General features: G+C 37.8%; 1 protein-coding gene across 1 annotated transcript in view; it reads right to left on the bottom strand.

Moving 5' to 3' along the window:
• The window catches only part of Pde9 (phosphodiesterase 9), a 122,601-nt gene that overhangs the window by 26,910 nt on the left and 79,107 nt on the right, over positions 1-16,584 (bottom strand). The gene's annotated exons all lie outside the window — the stretch shown is intronic.

Here is a 16,584-nt window from a genome sequence, read left to right as displayed (position 1 = left end):
CTGTGACTGAAGTCGAGTGGAAAGCTGTCGAGCTGCTCGGCGGCTCAATAAATAAATCAGGCAGTCGAAACAGGAAATACTGTCTGACGATTCGACCCATGGCAATTTGGATTATTACAAATAAAGCGGTGGAAACCGGGAGAACGGAGTCCAAGTCCCGACTCCAGATCCAAATCCAAATCAAAATCAAAATCCACTTGCCGGGGTTTGGATACGAACGGAAATACATTGGCCTGGTCGAAACCGGTGGCGCAGCTTCCCTTGCTCCTTTTTCCTCCTTCTGAGGTTGGGGTTTTCATCTTTCTCCTCTTTTTTTTGGTTTGGTTTCTTGTTTTTATTTCAGCGCCATAGGCGGGAAATTAAATTTTCAATCGGTGGCACGCTTCAATGGCTGAAAATGAAGCACCGAAGCACTGAACCTGTGCGGATGGACCTGTGCCAGATAGTTCGCCTTCACCGGCGGAAGCTGCCACGCCCTCTTGCGCCCATGCCGCCCATACCGCCCTCGGGCCAGGTGCGATCCAGGAAAAGTTGAAATGTTTTGCCTCAATTTAGCTTGCAAATGAATCAAAACATTTTATGATTGCGGGCCACCCCTGAGAGGGAAATGAACTAGCCTTCATGTTTTTGGCCGCCTAATGAAGTTGGCCAGCAGTCCTTTTTTATGTTTTCTCCTTCTTTTTTTGGGGGAAAGGCCGAAAAGGAGGTCAAACTCGAATGATAGTGGTTGTATCGAATTTATAGAAATTCAACTAAGTCAAAAGTACGATTAACTTTTACCTCTAAGGTTTAAATAATTTCTAGAAATTGATTAAATTTAAATAATTGCAGCCAGAGAAGGATTTATCAATGATAAATTATAAAATTATGATAATGATAAATTATAAATTATCATATACATTTTCATATAATATCTATTTAAATAATTATAAATAATAAATACACAAGAATTTAAATTTTGAAACTTTTGTATTAATTGCATTTAATATTTTTAAAAGTAAAGCGTAATTAAATTGTGCTTGCTAGTTTTTAAACTAACTTTAAAAACGTAAAGATATAAAAGGAACAAAGGACTAGCTACCTTTATAAGGCCCCCTTTAAACTTTGAAGCAACCTACATACAATTTGAATTTATTGGGAACTTGGCATGCGGTTGCAGAGTGATTTCGAAATTGCTTCCTTCCCATCATCGGGCGACAAAGGAAGGTCCCCATCAAAGGACATTCCTTGCTGGCCTCTTTCATTTGTCGTATTTCCAATTTCGAGGACCAGTAGTCCATGGACCCTGGGTTATACACATAGATCGCTTTTGGTTTTTGGGACAGAGGACAAGGGACAAGGGACACGGCTTCCTGTCTACTTTCGAGCGACTTTTCCAGCTGCTTACGGGTTACGTAGGTTGGGGAAATGGGGACCAGAATTTGCAAAGATCTCATTGTAATGAGAGCTGACTTTTCCGACAGTTTTCCCCCGTCTTACCACCGCCTGGCAATTTTCCTCTATTCGTTTTCACCCACATCACAAGCGGTGCCACTCTTCGAAATTTGATTAAAACGGTTCCCTTTGAAGTGCACATCCCCCCTTCCCCCACTGACTCACACACACCCACACACTTACCCACACACAAAGTAGTGGCAGTGCCACGCCCCCCGCTGACGACCGCCCACATATGCTGCAAGCCAAACACTTTGCGGGCAACGGTTATAATTAATTTACTGCCACTTACAATTTTTAATTAAGCCGCCGTCGCGTTTCTGATATGCTGTGTGTATAGACCAAGTACACTGAGCGAAAAGGGGTTATAAAATAATACAAAATATAATTTACCAAAGCTTTTCATTAAAGTCTTTTAAATTTGTAAACATTTTTTTATAATTTAATTTTTTTAATTTTTTTGTTAAATTTATTAATGGTATGCATTTGTTGAACGTTTATTAACCTCTTAATTTTAACTTTAATTTTCTTCCTAATTTTCAAGTTAACTCGAATTATTTTTTAGACAGTTGTTCTTAAATTATGATATAGATTTTTCAAAATTAAATATCTGAAATTCACATTTTTCACATTTTAATTTTGCAGTGGCCGTTTTGTTTGTCCGCATCTCTATTTGCACACGCTTATTGCCCGCCCACAGAAAGAGAAAGTGGAAGAAAGTGAGAAAGCGGGGAGAGAGGCAGAGGCAGAATCTGCAAAGGGGTAATGAAAGGTTGCTTCGTTATTAACTGACAGATTGATTTACAATGGGAATGAGGCTGGAGGTTCAGGGGAATAGATGGCCAGTGAAACTCCGTCTGCAGAGCCGATAATTACACACGTTGAGCGATTCGGGTGGAAAATTCTGCAATGCTGAGGAAAGCGCTATTCATTAAGGGGAAAAGCGAAACAAAAAGAAGAAGGATAACATGACTGATTGTGAGTGAGAGTGGGGGGAGATTTGCCTGGTAATTCGATCGGCTAATTGGGCGTGTGAATTTTCAAGAGCCAATAAACATCAGCTAATGGGCAAAGATGATGGGATAATAAAAGTTCAGTGATAGATTAATAGATTCATCAATTAAAAATGTTGATTTTCTGATATTCGATAGATGCTTGATAGCTGCGGATGAAAAAATCACAAATACTGAGCAGAAATCAGTAGTTGGTATGGAAATAAGCAGAGATTAATTACATGTTTATATCTACTTACTAGGGTAAATTTTGTTTAATGATCAAGTCCCAAATTATTTGCATTGGTAAATTTATACCAAGAAAATACAATTTGTGTATACATATAAAGACATTCATCGCAGAGACATAATATGAAAACCTGCCATCTCTGTTTGAACGGGAAGTGAAATTAAATTAAAAAATTTTCCATATCCGGAACCCTTTTCCTTTTCCTTTCGTCCTTTTCCCTGTTCGTCGGCAGGTGACAGGTTGATCGATGAGTTCTGCCAGGGACTTATTCCGAAAATCCTTCGCCGGAAAAGAAGTGTCTTTCAATGCAACTTTGATGCATCGGAGGAGAATATGCGAGTATGAATTTGAAAATGTCACTGGGCTTTCCTCTTATTTCCCCATGCATTTCCTTTTTTCCTCTTAGTCGCAGATGCAAAAATATAAAAGCTGTCAATTATTATATGTGTGCATTTCCTCAATATATCCTGGCAAAAATACTTCCCAACAAAGGGGCAAAAATCGATGATTGATGGAAAAGTGACAATGAGACGGAAAGAGAAAGTGTGTAATGCATATTGATAGTTTTGGTCAATTTGCAGTTGTCACTTGATTAGCAATCAAAGTAATTGTGCCGAGTGCAAGGCAAATTGTGGGAAAACACTCTGGGAAAATACACTCCACTCTCTACTGTCTCTTTATCTTTTGTGGTTCATTTTTTTTTGGCTTTTTTTTTTTTGAGGTGGCAGCAGTTTCGTTTGCCAATTTGCTGGCCGCACAAACAGGACCTGATAAATGAACTCGATATTTTGTGCCTGGCCGTGTTGGGCAATAAAATTTGCTGCCAAATATTGCAATTGTTGCCACCGCCACCGCCTCCTCATCCTCCCCCTCCTCCTCTTGGACTCTCACATTGCGCATACGCCATGTGGCATGGCAGCTGCACTCCATTTCGCTGGGACCACCTCTTGATGGTCATTTATCAGACTGACGCTCCATTTCCCGCCCACATCCCACTGCAGTTTGCAGTTTGGTCAAGTGACGCACATTCTCCGGCTGCCCAGGCCCATAATTCAATTGTTTTTACTTGGCTGCGGCCTTCGGTGGGTTCGAAAAGTTTTTCTTTGCTAGATTCACCATCCACCATATACCATCTACTGCCAATTGCCAATTGAATTTCATGGCAAACGTTAAGCGAAGCGACAGTTTGAATTATGCTGTGATGCATAATCGATGCCATTTGACAGTCGATAGTGGACGGTCGAGAGATGCTGAGTGGAAAGCCGGGGCCAAAAATACAAAACTGTCATCGGGGAAAATGCCATCGGCGGGTGGCCGCTGAGCAACTGAGAAAATGTCCAGGTGAAAATGCAGCGCATGAATTTATAATGAACAATGGACGGAAAGGAAGGAAGGTATTTTCGTGAACCTAATAAATATTCAATTCGATGCGAATGAAATTAGATGGAAGTGCATACGAGAATATATGATTGTTATTTGGCCAGAAATTGAAGCAAGTGTTCCGCTTTTCATGCTTGGAAATCTTATAGATTTTAAAATTGGTCTCATATATTCAAGGATTAAGAGAAGGGTAATAAAACACAACTTGTACCTATTAAAATCACTTTTAAATATCAAAATAGGTGTCTGAAAGTATGCAACAATATATTTTAGGCCAGAAAGACGGCTATTGTTTATTCACTGCATACTATTGGGCATTTAAAAGTGATTTCCAAGCTTATTTTTCTATAATAGAGATTTTAGTCTTTTGAAATTTGTATCAGAAGAAAAGGTATAAATCAAAGAACAAATTGAAGAAAAAGATCTGAATTTCAGGGGCTTTAAAAAACCTTTCATTGTATTTTGTGATTTTTACCTTTGCCAAAATTCGATGTCAGGTGCTAAATCCAAAAATATAAATCAAGAACTGACCATTAATTAAGGGTAGCTGAGTGGTGGATGGTTTCACGCCTAGGAGTAGGCAATAAAATATGAGTACTACCCCTTTGCGACACAATATAAAAAGGGGGAGAAAAAAAAAGGGGAAAAGGCTTTTGATTATGGCCGCATTATGTGTACAAGCTGTCGTATCAAATGTTCCTTTTTTCCCTCAGTTTTTTTTTTCTGTTACTTCTCTGGTTTTTTTCCTTCTCTCTGGGTTTCTCCTAGTGTCCTTTGTCCTTTGGCCTTTGGCCCCCGTTTTCGTGGGGCTGCTTAGCCTAATGACCCCCCTCCCCCCACCGCACCACACTGCGTTGTCTAATTAATTAATGGTTTGTAATTAATTATTTAACACAGTGCTCCCGGAGTCGTGCGTACGTGTTCTACAAGCCCCATTTTTATGGGGACTTTTTCTTCTGCTTCACCCGATGGAAGCCCCATTCAATATGCATGTTAAACGCACAACAAATGACAAATTTTGGCCACAATGCGACACGTCGACAATCCACGGAAAGCCCCAAAATGCGGAGGCGTCGCAAAAAGGGGGCGGGGCAATGCCTGGGAACACAGATTAGGAGGATGCAAATAAAGAGTGGGAGATTAATGACGAGAGTGCCTTCCAGTCGTTTCCCCAGCCCACCTGATGATATATATACAGAGGAATATATACTCCCAGGAATCGTGGAACTGAGCGCAAAATAATTAACTGAAAAGGATCAGCGACGAGTGCAGCGAGTGAATTAATTTTTCACAGGCCTGCTGAACGTAATCTCCAGGCAAAATGATTAAGGGTTTCCTCCTTTTTCCCGTCATTTATTTTGAGGCACATTTAATTGGGATCTTGTCCTTACGTTTTACGATTTATGGGAATTGATTGGAAATCGTTTAGGATTAATTTAAAAACCCATTTAATATTTAAAAAAAAAAAACCGAACTTTTGTAAACATCGGAAATATATTTTTAAAATATTTAACATATATAATATTTATTAAGTAAACTATTTATAATAAAATATTTAATATTGATTGGGAATTTTAAATTATTATTTTATGAACCTATAAAATATTTTACAAAAAATGTAAAGCATTTTTGTGGGTATCGGAATATATAATTTTGGATCAGAAAGGAAAGTTAAAAAATATTGTGAGCCAAAAAATAAAAATAAATATAATCCGTAAACCTTTGTTTAAATATTTATCAATTTTTGTTTAATACTTCTTATTCATTTATATCTTATGCCATGGAAGCGTATTTCTCAGAAGCGACAAACAATGGCTATCTGCTTAGCTCGTATTGATTTTCCACTAATGGTGATCAATATGTTAGCTTTTCCTGCCACCAAACACTCGAATATGTATGGGAAATAAATCAGAGCGCACGCATGATATATGAGTGGGCTATACACTCGCATAACTGTAGCTTAAAGGCCAAAGACAAGTTTCAATTAGGGGAAAATGGTGGGAAATGGAGGGAGGGAAAACCCATGAAATTGGCAATCGTAGTTGGATGCTGATTCGTTTCCTTTCTACCCTCGTTTCAGCCGTCATTTGGCCTCCTTTTCCTCTTTCTCCTCCTTCACCTTCGCGTGCTGCTGTTTGTCCATCAATTTGGCTCACCTGTCTTACCTGTATGCATGTATGTATGAGTGTGTGTGTGTGTGTGGGGTGGGAGAATACACTGCATTTGGGAGTCAATTTCTTATTGTTTTTCTCTCATTTATTTGCAAAAAAATCAACCATTTCTATTGTTAATTTTGCTTTTGCAAACGTTTTTATTATTATTCTTATGAATATAATTTTTATTTAAAAAAAACGGTTTAAATCAACCTTTAAAAAATATTGAAAAATTATTTTTTTTATTCATATTATTATTATTATTGTTTTTATTATCTCCTGTCCTGAAAAATTATTCAGGGATACTGAAATTGAGGATCTTTCTTACTGGAATCAAATATTTTTGCAAAATGTTTTATAAAGTTTTTAGAATTCTAAAAATTGCCCACATCCGTTTTTTGTAAATTTCAGATTTTAAGTAGAGTATCCAACAAGTCGTCTAGTCCTCGCTACACTCTCCTTGGTCGCTGTTCGAACCACAAAACGGTTTTAACGGCCCGACCGCAGACGAAATGGGTTTGCAGGCTGCAGCGAATTGGCTGCGGATTGTCGCATGCAACGTGTCGTATGCGTAATGTGCGCCGCGCTACCCGAAAATGCAACTGCAAATACGACGGAATACTCATGGCTCTGCCATGGCAATCATAACGGCTAATGTACAAAGTGAAAGCTGGCGGAAATGGGGAGGCTATAAATAAATACCACAAATATACAGAGGGCTTTCGGTCTTGGGCCATAAATAGCCCAAATAAAGGGGTAAAGCTATTCCATTTCGACGATTATGATTGTGATGATGACGGTTAGGACGACATTAGCAGGCCAGCAAACCAGCAAACCAGCAAACGAAAAAACAAACAATCATCCAACCAACCAACAAAGCGACCCAGCCGGCAGCAACGACATCAGATATTAATTACACGTCAACGGAGGTCAATTAAAAATTTGTGGCCGATTAAATGGGTGACACGGGGCCAGGTCACGACATGGAATGGGTCATGTAATGGCATGGGATGGCAACAGGACGAACAGGACGATCCCTGGCCAAAAAGGTCGAGGGGCAGGGGAGCATTGTAGGCGATTTATTGGGTAATTGGGGACAGGTCAAGCTCGAATGTACTGGGCGGGTCACTAAACACTAAAACAACATGCAATTGGGCTGAAAAATGATAAACAGAGCGTTTAAATTTGAAACTTAGAAAATAATAATGAATATCCTTGAAAATACTTAATAATATAATGTCTCTGCTCTGCAGGATTGGGTTTTACTAAATATTATTAGGTTTATATTAAAATTTTAATACTTCCGAAAGTATTTTAAAAAATATTTTCAAGTCGATATAAGCACATTTCCTATTTTGATAATTTAATAAACAATTCAATTGCTTTAATAAGCGTGCAATTACTTTATCATTTGCTTAGCAAACAATGCAAAAATCTTGCATTATTTATTATTCATCTTTTTGTTTAACACAAAAATAACTAAAAGGACTAAAGTTTTGTTTCTCACCCTAGTTTCTTATTATATTCTCTGGTTTCAAAATCAGTTTTCCCCGCTTTCATTTCGCCATCGCCCTTTGATTTATCACAGTCGGCGCGCCTTTTGCTCGGAATATTTGTGATTTACATTCCATCGATTGAATTTGAACTGTGCGATGTCATCGGCAGCAGCATCGTTCGCATCCCTCGAATTCCAGTCGAGAGTTTTTCCGGATATTTCGCATGCCTCGGTTTACAGTCGTCGTTTGTTTTTCTTTGTAAATATTCAATTGACTTGTGTAAATTGCTCTTGCCGGGCTAATACATTTTACATGTCTGTCATTATTTACTTTTCGGCTCTTCCCCACACACACACACACTATGCTTTTGAGGGCTCTTCCGCCCTTCGACCCAAGGAGAGTCCATCAAGTTCATGATGAAGTGCATTATAGCTGATTAAATTTGCACGGTGGTTGCCAGGGTTGCCAGGGCAGCCACACATATACGTACTACATATATGCAGCCCGTATTATATAAACGGCTAACACTGATTGATATGTGCTCGCTCCTTTGGCCCTCGTGTGCGTTTTATCCATCCAGTGAGATTAAGCGCTTTGTGCTGATTAAATGAGTTTAGAGAGCGTTCAGCCGGCCAGCTTCTGCACTTTTCCCTCGCGCTTTCCACACACTCACACATAAGCACACACACACACACAGATGGGCGGTTGACATTTTCCGGTTAGCCTCAGACTTTTTCCCCATCCTCTCGCCTTCTTTGTTGTAAATAAATAGTTTGGCGATTGCAATTAAATCTTTAAATCATGGCAAATTTAACTCTTGAGATCATTCGGTGTTTGATTTATTTTTGATACGATGTTTTTTATACTTTATAATAATTTAATTCATTGATTCTTGAAATATTTAAACCTTTTTTAAGTTATACAAAAATATCTGGTATTAAACTCTTGCAATTTCAGGCATTTGAAGAACCTATTTTAATCGAAAGAATATTTTTAGTTCACATATACTTAAATGAATTACTTTTTTTTATAAACAATTTTCCGCCATTTCATAATTACGAAGAATTTAAAGATTTATTTTTCCCAAATTATTTGTCCTTTCAAAAATCTTAGAATTTGCTTTTCTCAGAATTTTCGCCCCACTCACATCGAATTTAATGCAAATAAACGTATTAGGAGTCCCCGAATCCCAAATCCCAAATGGGAGAGGGGACTTTGGTGGGGACTCGGGATGTGGGGACCCAATTTAATTGCTTTAACTGTCAGTAAATGAATTATTGACGCTCTGCTGGGAAGTCGGTTGTGCAGTCAAGTTTTGACAGCTGTCAAAAATTCGTGTTGCGCGGGGAAAAACAATTGTTTTATTAAATACTTTTCTGCTCCCGTTCTGCGCTCCCCAAATCCCTCAATTGTTAGCGATTCTCGCAGCGTGACACAAAACGGGGAAAAAGCGAGAAAATTAGCGCAAATTTCTGCCATTACATAGAAATCTGCTATATATACTGGGATATATGCTTTTGTCCCTCGTCTCGTCTCGTCTCGCTGCTCATCAAAGACAATTTCCTTGTTGATTTTTGCCTATTTGCGCATCTAAATGGATTTTTATCGCAATGTTTTGCAATGTCCTTCCGGCGGCAATCAATACACACATGTATACACGAGGGGCGGGGCCCGTTCCTAATTTCGCCTGATTTTCGTTTCGTGCCCGCATTATTATTATTATTTTTCCCGTTTCGACTTCTCTGCGCCGTAATTTGAATGTGCAAAAGGGCAGATGATTGGTAAATCCTTCGTCAGCAGTTAATAAAAACAAACTGGAGGTGTCGGATCCGGCAAAAGCTGCCAAACAGGCCAACACAGGCAAGGATAAAGTGGCCGGGATATATTTTTGTCACACAGAAAAGTTGAGGATCCGGCTTATGTGACTGACTAAATGCCGGCATTATTGTGCTCATCTCGTGTCATCAGGATTTATGAACTCATTTTTTGGCTCATAACAGAAATGTCATCTGTGTGCAAGGACTTCTTTGAGTCTTAGCCTTTTAAAGTTCTAAGAACACTTAGAATTTAAATATATACTAGATAGTTTTTAGGGATTTATGTACTTGAAAATTACTGAAAAAATATGTTTCTCCTCCATTTCGAATTATGAAATTTTGTGTGGGTTTATTTAATAAGTTTAAATAAAATGTATTGATATACAAATATATTTTCATAAACATATTTGAAAAGGTATAATAATTTAATTATGGATAGCAATCATATTTATATCGATATCTTCGATGGCCCACACAAATTTACACAAATTAAATCATTTACAACTTATTTCGAATCAGAAAAGACTTAAATAGTAATGTTTGAAATCCTTGAAAGCAAGATATTTCATAACCCATCTCTGATCTCTTTCCCAGCGATGGCACTTTGAAGCATATGTTATCGATAACTTGGATAGCCTTACAATCATCTGCATATTCACCTGCCGCCTTTCACCTTTGGCTCTTTCTCCCATTTGCGCGTGTGTGTGCGTGTGTGGGCTTCTGTTTGCATATGCACAGTAATTGGCAACGTATTGACTTGCCCTCTGGCTGGGGTAAAAGGGGGTGAGGCAGGCCAGAAGTAAATTAAAAAAAAAACATAAGCCACGCACCCAACGAAAGGTTTCCATTGCTTTGCTTGCCACTCCCGATTTTCACCGCTTCTGGTGCAGGAATTGAATTAAAAAAAAAGGAAAATACAATGCCCCAGAAAACACACGCACACCCAACCGAACAAACAAATACATATGCGGGGAAAATGCCAGCGGCGTAAATACCTGAAAAAAAATCAAATTTGATTTCTCATCGTATCGTGTTTTTTCTTTTCTCTCCTTTCAGTTGATTTGCATTTTCTTTAACCGCTAAATAAAGTTTAAACTGAAATTTGAGTTTGTTAATTAATGGTTGAATTTTTTAGAAAAAAAGAGAATTTTAACAAAAATATGTTTTGTCGCGGAAAATTTAGTTTTGTTATTCCTTTAGAAAAGTGTTACAGATCTAACAACATTAATAATTTATTTAATTAGTTGCTAGTGTTCTAATAATTGCCGCATTCCCTCTATCTTTCGTTCTCTTCGATATTTCCTTGAATCGGTTCATTTATGCACCTGAATTAATCCCATTGAGCCCTTTGGTTGCTCAACATTTCTCGGTTACCCTCCTCGATTTCCTCCTTTGCTCCTTTGCTCGCACCCTGAATAATTGGCAAGGACTTCGTTGAACGAGACATCCAATCCAGAGCAGCAGCTGCGAACTTCGTTCGGAAAAGTGAAAGTGGGTGGAGAGGGGGTAGCTCTCTGTATTTACCCAGAGCTTTTAATTAATATACTAAAACGATTTTATTGGCTGTGCTCTCTGGGATGAGGTGAGGTGGGGAATTTGGTCCGCGAAATTTAAATTCAAAACCGTTCGCCGAGCACCTGAAGTCGAGACCGCAAACAATTTTTGCCGTTGACATCTTCAAAGTGTCTAACAGGATCTTTTTAGGGGTATTTTTGGGGAGGGGCTTTGGCATCCAGCTGGCAGAAAGAAAAAGGAAAACGGAAAAGCAAACTGGCAATTGGCAGCTGCTGCGAAAAGTTTTTGGAAAGCGGGTGGAAATATGTTAATTTCCACAACGGCCAATCCATATTTTTAGCTCGCTTTTTACCGATTCATAATCCTTTTTGATTGATATCAATGGACGAGATTGTCTTTCTATTCGCATCCCCTTTTTTGTGTATTTTTATTTGGGCGAGAAGTCAAGGTTGTAGTAGATATACATAAGTGCCTGGGCGTTTTTAATTATTTGCATTTACCTAGGCAACGGAAGCGAATTTCAACTTTTATTGCGGCTTTGCCTTATTGCTTCTGCTCGGCTTGGCTTTCGTTTGTCTCTCTGATTCTTTTTGCCATTCTGTTTTATTTTCTGTATTTTTTGTGTATGTTTTGAATTCCATTTCATTTGGAAGAGTGGGGCGCTCCGCCGGTTGCCAGGACATCGCCGGAATGGTAATTAAAATGTGTGGCTGAAATGCCCAGGGAAAGTGGCCGGGAAAAGTGTCCCCCGAACGCTCGAAAATTCCATGCTGATAAATGGAATGCTTTGAGCCACTGAAAGTGGACTGATCTCATGACAGAGCAGTGAAGTGCAGGCAAAGTTTGCATTTATCTACTGGATTTCCCGGAATGACATTCACTTGAATTTATTGCTGTGCGGCAAAAGTGTAAAAGGGAAAGCTTCATTTGGAGTTGCGTAGGTATTTTCCTTAAATTTATTTAGTAGCTACGAAAGTGTCATATTTGAGATATATAAATTAGTAAACTAAATCTACATAAACCTTTAGAAGGAGCAGAAGAAGAAGGGGAAGTTCAGACTGCAGGTAAAATTGTTTGACTTAATCGATTTTTTGCTGTAACTTGGAAAAAAATGGGCCCACATTAAAAATACGTACTGCTTTGGGCAGATAACAACCTAATAAACAATATCAGTGCACTTTCCGTCTTATTAAAAAAAAATATATTTGACCCAATTTTCAAATTTTTGATTACCATCATAATTTTTTGCAAAAATTGGTAAAAATTTAACATTTTTAGATTTGAATGCTAATCGATTGGGAATTTAATTACGAGCTCAACGAGGTATGACACTCCATATTTGGATCATTATTTTTATTGTTACGGCCAAAAAACTGATATTGTAGGGTGAAAAATATGGATTCGAATTTTCGACGAAAATGGTCCTTTTTTACGGTTTTTTAGTCGTAGTTTGGATAATTTAAGGCCTACAGCTAAAAGACGGACTGTTCTGAACAGCTATCGACCTATGCTAACGAATCCCATCACTTTCTGGGAAATTTATTGTTTGACCAATTTTCGCATTTTTGATAAGGGGTAACATCACAATTTTATACAAAAAATTACAAAATTTAAAAATTTCTAGGTTTGAATGCCAATCGATTGGGAATTTAATTACGAGCTGAACGAGGTATGACAATCCATATTTGAATCATTATTTCCATTTTTTGACCAAAATACTAATACTATATCCTACTTTTTTAAATGAAAAATTTTGCACTAATAAAATATCATTACACAACAAATGCTTCCAATTATTTTTCATAAATTCTGTCATCTCTAAAGCTCGTCGCATCCCAAGATCCTCAATGTTGACTTTAAGGAAAAAATGGGAAAACTTTTCTGCTGCTTCATCTGACCAACATACGTTTGTATCTGTATGTGTATCTCCCATCTGAACGTGACTACATGTCAAATGTTTTAGTCCAAACATCCACACACACACACACACACGTGCATATATAGTTGCATTAAATTGGTATAAAATAAACAACACGTATAAATTACAACACCAACAACAATACGTCATGTGTGTTTATGAATAAAACAAAAACCCAAGAAAAGAACGAAAAAAACGAAATGATAATAAATAAAATTTGTTGTATGAGCCATGAGAAATGTGGCAGGTAAGAGAAAGAGAAAGAGGACGAGAAAGAGACGGAACGAGCCACACTCCACATGACACGGCAATAAAAGAGGGAGACGGCAGAGGGGCGGAGCGAAAGAGAGGGGGCGAGGTGCGTGCATAACATAAATACTCACTTTACGCATATTACACGGCAGAAATATTAAAAATAACTGACATTTCGGGCCGGCTCTTTGGATATGAATATGAGTACATCCGTGAGTAAAAGTAAGCCAAGGCGAAAAAATCGAACGATTGCAAAAGATTTTTTAAAAAATCCAACAAAATCCAAATTCAAAGCTTGCAACTTATTTCCTATTTTAATTTTTTTATATAAACAAATTAAAAGTATACGTTAACGATTTTTGCCATTAACATACATACAAATATTTTTCAATGGAATTTTTGTGGATAAATAATGGATTCTTTTTTCCAAGAATCCAACGAGAAGAGATAAATCTGTAGGTGCTGGATTTAATTGTCTTTGTGAAATGCCAGCCGGAAAATTGACATAATTATTTATCTAGCCAGGTTCGTTCGTCGCACATCCTGCAGTTGCAATTGCTGACTCGAGAATGTGTGTGTGCTTATGAATCTCTGTGTGTGTGCCACTCCCTTCCTTCTCCTTCGACTCCCCCTTTGTTCTCCGCTCACCTGACGGCCTTATCTTTTTGGCCCTTGGCCCTGGGTTTTGCCTTCCTTTGCGAACAGCAACCCTTCCTCGACAACAACAGGAAAAAAGTTGGAAAAAGTTTGCTCATTTTTCAGGAATAATTCAAGTTAAATGCCTGTTTATCAACAGTCAAACAATGAAGAATTTTTTTTTGTTTTCGCGGCATTATAACTCGCTTTTTGCCATCCCAAAAAAGTTGATTTTTGTTTGGCAAGTTTAGAGCTTTAAGCATCTTGCACACATGCATAAATATACAAATGCGTGTGTGTGTGTGCTCTAGTTTTTTCCTTATTTTTCTCACTTCCTTGCGGTCGCTTTTCTTGTTTTTTGTCACAGCCGCCGAAATTCCCACGTTTGCCCTCTTAAGTATGCAACACTTTATTGCTCATTAAAATGATTGCTTAAACACGGATACGCACACACACACAGACGGGAGAAGGATATGTGTAAGTGTGTGTGCATGAGGATTTGACACGACCGCACACACACACACATAAGTAGGTCGAAAGAAAAGAAGTAGATTCGGTGATTTACGTTTTGGATAAAGCCCGTAAAAATTGATTGTGTATTCAGAATTTTATTCCAGAACAAAATTATTAGTATTATATCTTTCGGTTCTTATATTTCGAATTTAGTTGGGATTATCATTCAACTCAAGTCAGACACGGACGCTCTGATTGATTTCGTAAATATTCCCGCTAAGCATTCAATTGTTTCAATTGCCTTTCAATCCCAAACGGATTAGTCTTATTGGATCTAATCAAGGCAATGCGCAAATCGAATTGAAACATGATTGATGGCGTTTAAGAAGTCAATCAGAGGGCGAACCCTGGCCCAAGATATGTACGAATATCGCCTGCTCTATTATGATATTGTCTGTCATCAGCTGCCAGATTTACCAATGCATAGTGCCTATACCTATGGCCAATAATCTCGTTCGTCTGGTCTGTCAATCTGTCAGTATTGCCAATATTCGCGTCGCTTCAACTTGCGTTAGGACGAGCAGGATATGGAAAGGATGTTAAGGGAAAGGGAGGCTAATGCGCTTAATAGACAAGCCAGATTACATTTTGTACTTTTCCATTTATTGAAATTGAATTTATTGCGATTAAGAAAGATTTGGAATAAAATCTTCTGCTAAATGTGAAGTTTTATCTATATTATTTATTGGGCTTCCCAGTATACAAATATCTAACTAACCTTCTTTAGTTTCTAGATTTTATTTAAAATGTTTTATACTTTTTTTTAAATAATTAATTTTTTGCTTTTACAACTTAGATTGTAATCGTATTTCTTTTATTTAAATGTTTTCAGATATTTAAAAAATTAAATTAAAAATACCCAACAATAGTTGCCTTCCAGAAAAATTATTTTCAAAACTTTGTCGACACTCGACAGGTCGTGCACAAATAACTACACCTCAGCAGCTCCGCCACTGGATTTTCCCCACTCCCCTGTCAACCCCCCTTGGCCGCTTGACGACGAGCGAGTTATTATAATTAATGGGACAAGAAAAGTTTCGGGTACCGCAAAATTTGCTCTAGTCTGGCGCAGAAATTTCAATTAGGCGACGACCTCGCCTCATTAGCATGGCGGATATAGACGAAAAAAGATGAAATAAAAAATGCAGTGACACGTGCAGCGGACTGAAATAGAAGTGAATTAAATTCCACCTTTGTTGGGCAAATATTATCCACTCGCCGAGACTCTCGACTGTCGACAGTCACTGATGAAATGGAAAACCTTCGGCTTTCAAAAACTACCATTGCGAAATGTCAAGTGCAGCCGATGACGATGAGGATGGAAATGGGAATGGGAATGATGTTGATGTCCAGTTGACAGGACAACATTTCACCGTCTGGTCGAATTTTGATTTGATTTCGGATTTCTGATTTCCAAGTTCTGACTGCTGACTGCTATATCCTTTGGCGAGTCAATCGTTTTGATTTGGCAAACACTTTATCACTTAATGTTCGTTTGTGCCAATTTATTCTTTATATACCGGTTTATCTACACACCAAAATGGTTGCACTGGAAAAAAACAGAGAATAGCAACCGAATTACGGAAAAAACCCTGGTCTATGTATTTAAAAAGTTTTAACACTTTTTTTTACTTAACTATAATTTATTTTACATTTTTAATGTATGTAAAAATAGATTTTATTAAATTATATAATAATTTAAAAATAAAAATTATTTTAACTTTAATTTGCAATGTATTTCAAATTCGATTTTATCGATTTAATTATATTTTAGAAAATAACGAGGACGGAAGCTAACTTCGGCAAGCCGAAGTTTTAATACCCTTGCAGATTTTACGAATTAAAACTTGACTAGACTAGCAACATAAATTAATAAACAACAAAATATTTTATAATTGAAAAAATACAATTTTAAAATTTTTCACCCTATTGTTCCTATAAAAAATACGATTTGGAAAGATTCATGCCAATAGCTCTTACACTGAGCGAAATATCTTAATTTTTGTGAAAGCTATATCCGATTGTTCCTATGGGAGCTATAGGATATAGACGTCCGATCGGGTCGGCTTTCAAACTTGATCTGCGTACACATGTTTTAGGACGACTGTGAAAGTTTCAAGGCGCTAGCTTTTAAACTGAGCTCGCAAACGGTATTGAAACAGACATACAGACGGACAGACGGACAGACGGACAGACGGACATGGCTATATCGACTCCCCTATTGATCC

This window comes from Drosophila takahashii, chromosome X, assembly GCF_030179915.1.
Source record: "Drosophila takahashii strain IR98-3 E-12201 chromosome X, DtakHiC1v2, whole genome shotgun sequence".
Classification (NCBI taxonomy): Eukaryota; Metazoa; Arthropoda; class Insecta; order Diptera; family Drosophilidae; genus Drosophila; species Drosophila takahashii.
The sequence above is the reverse complement of the archived record's forward strand: the minus strand, read 5'-3'. Positions and strand labels throughout refer to the sequence as shown.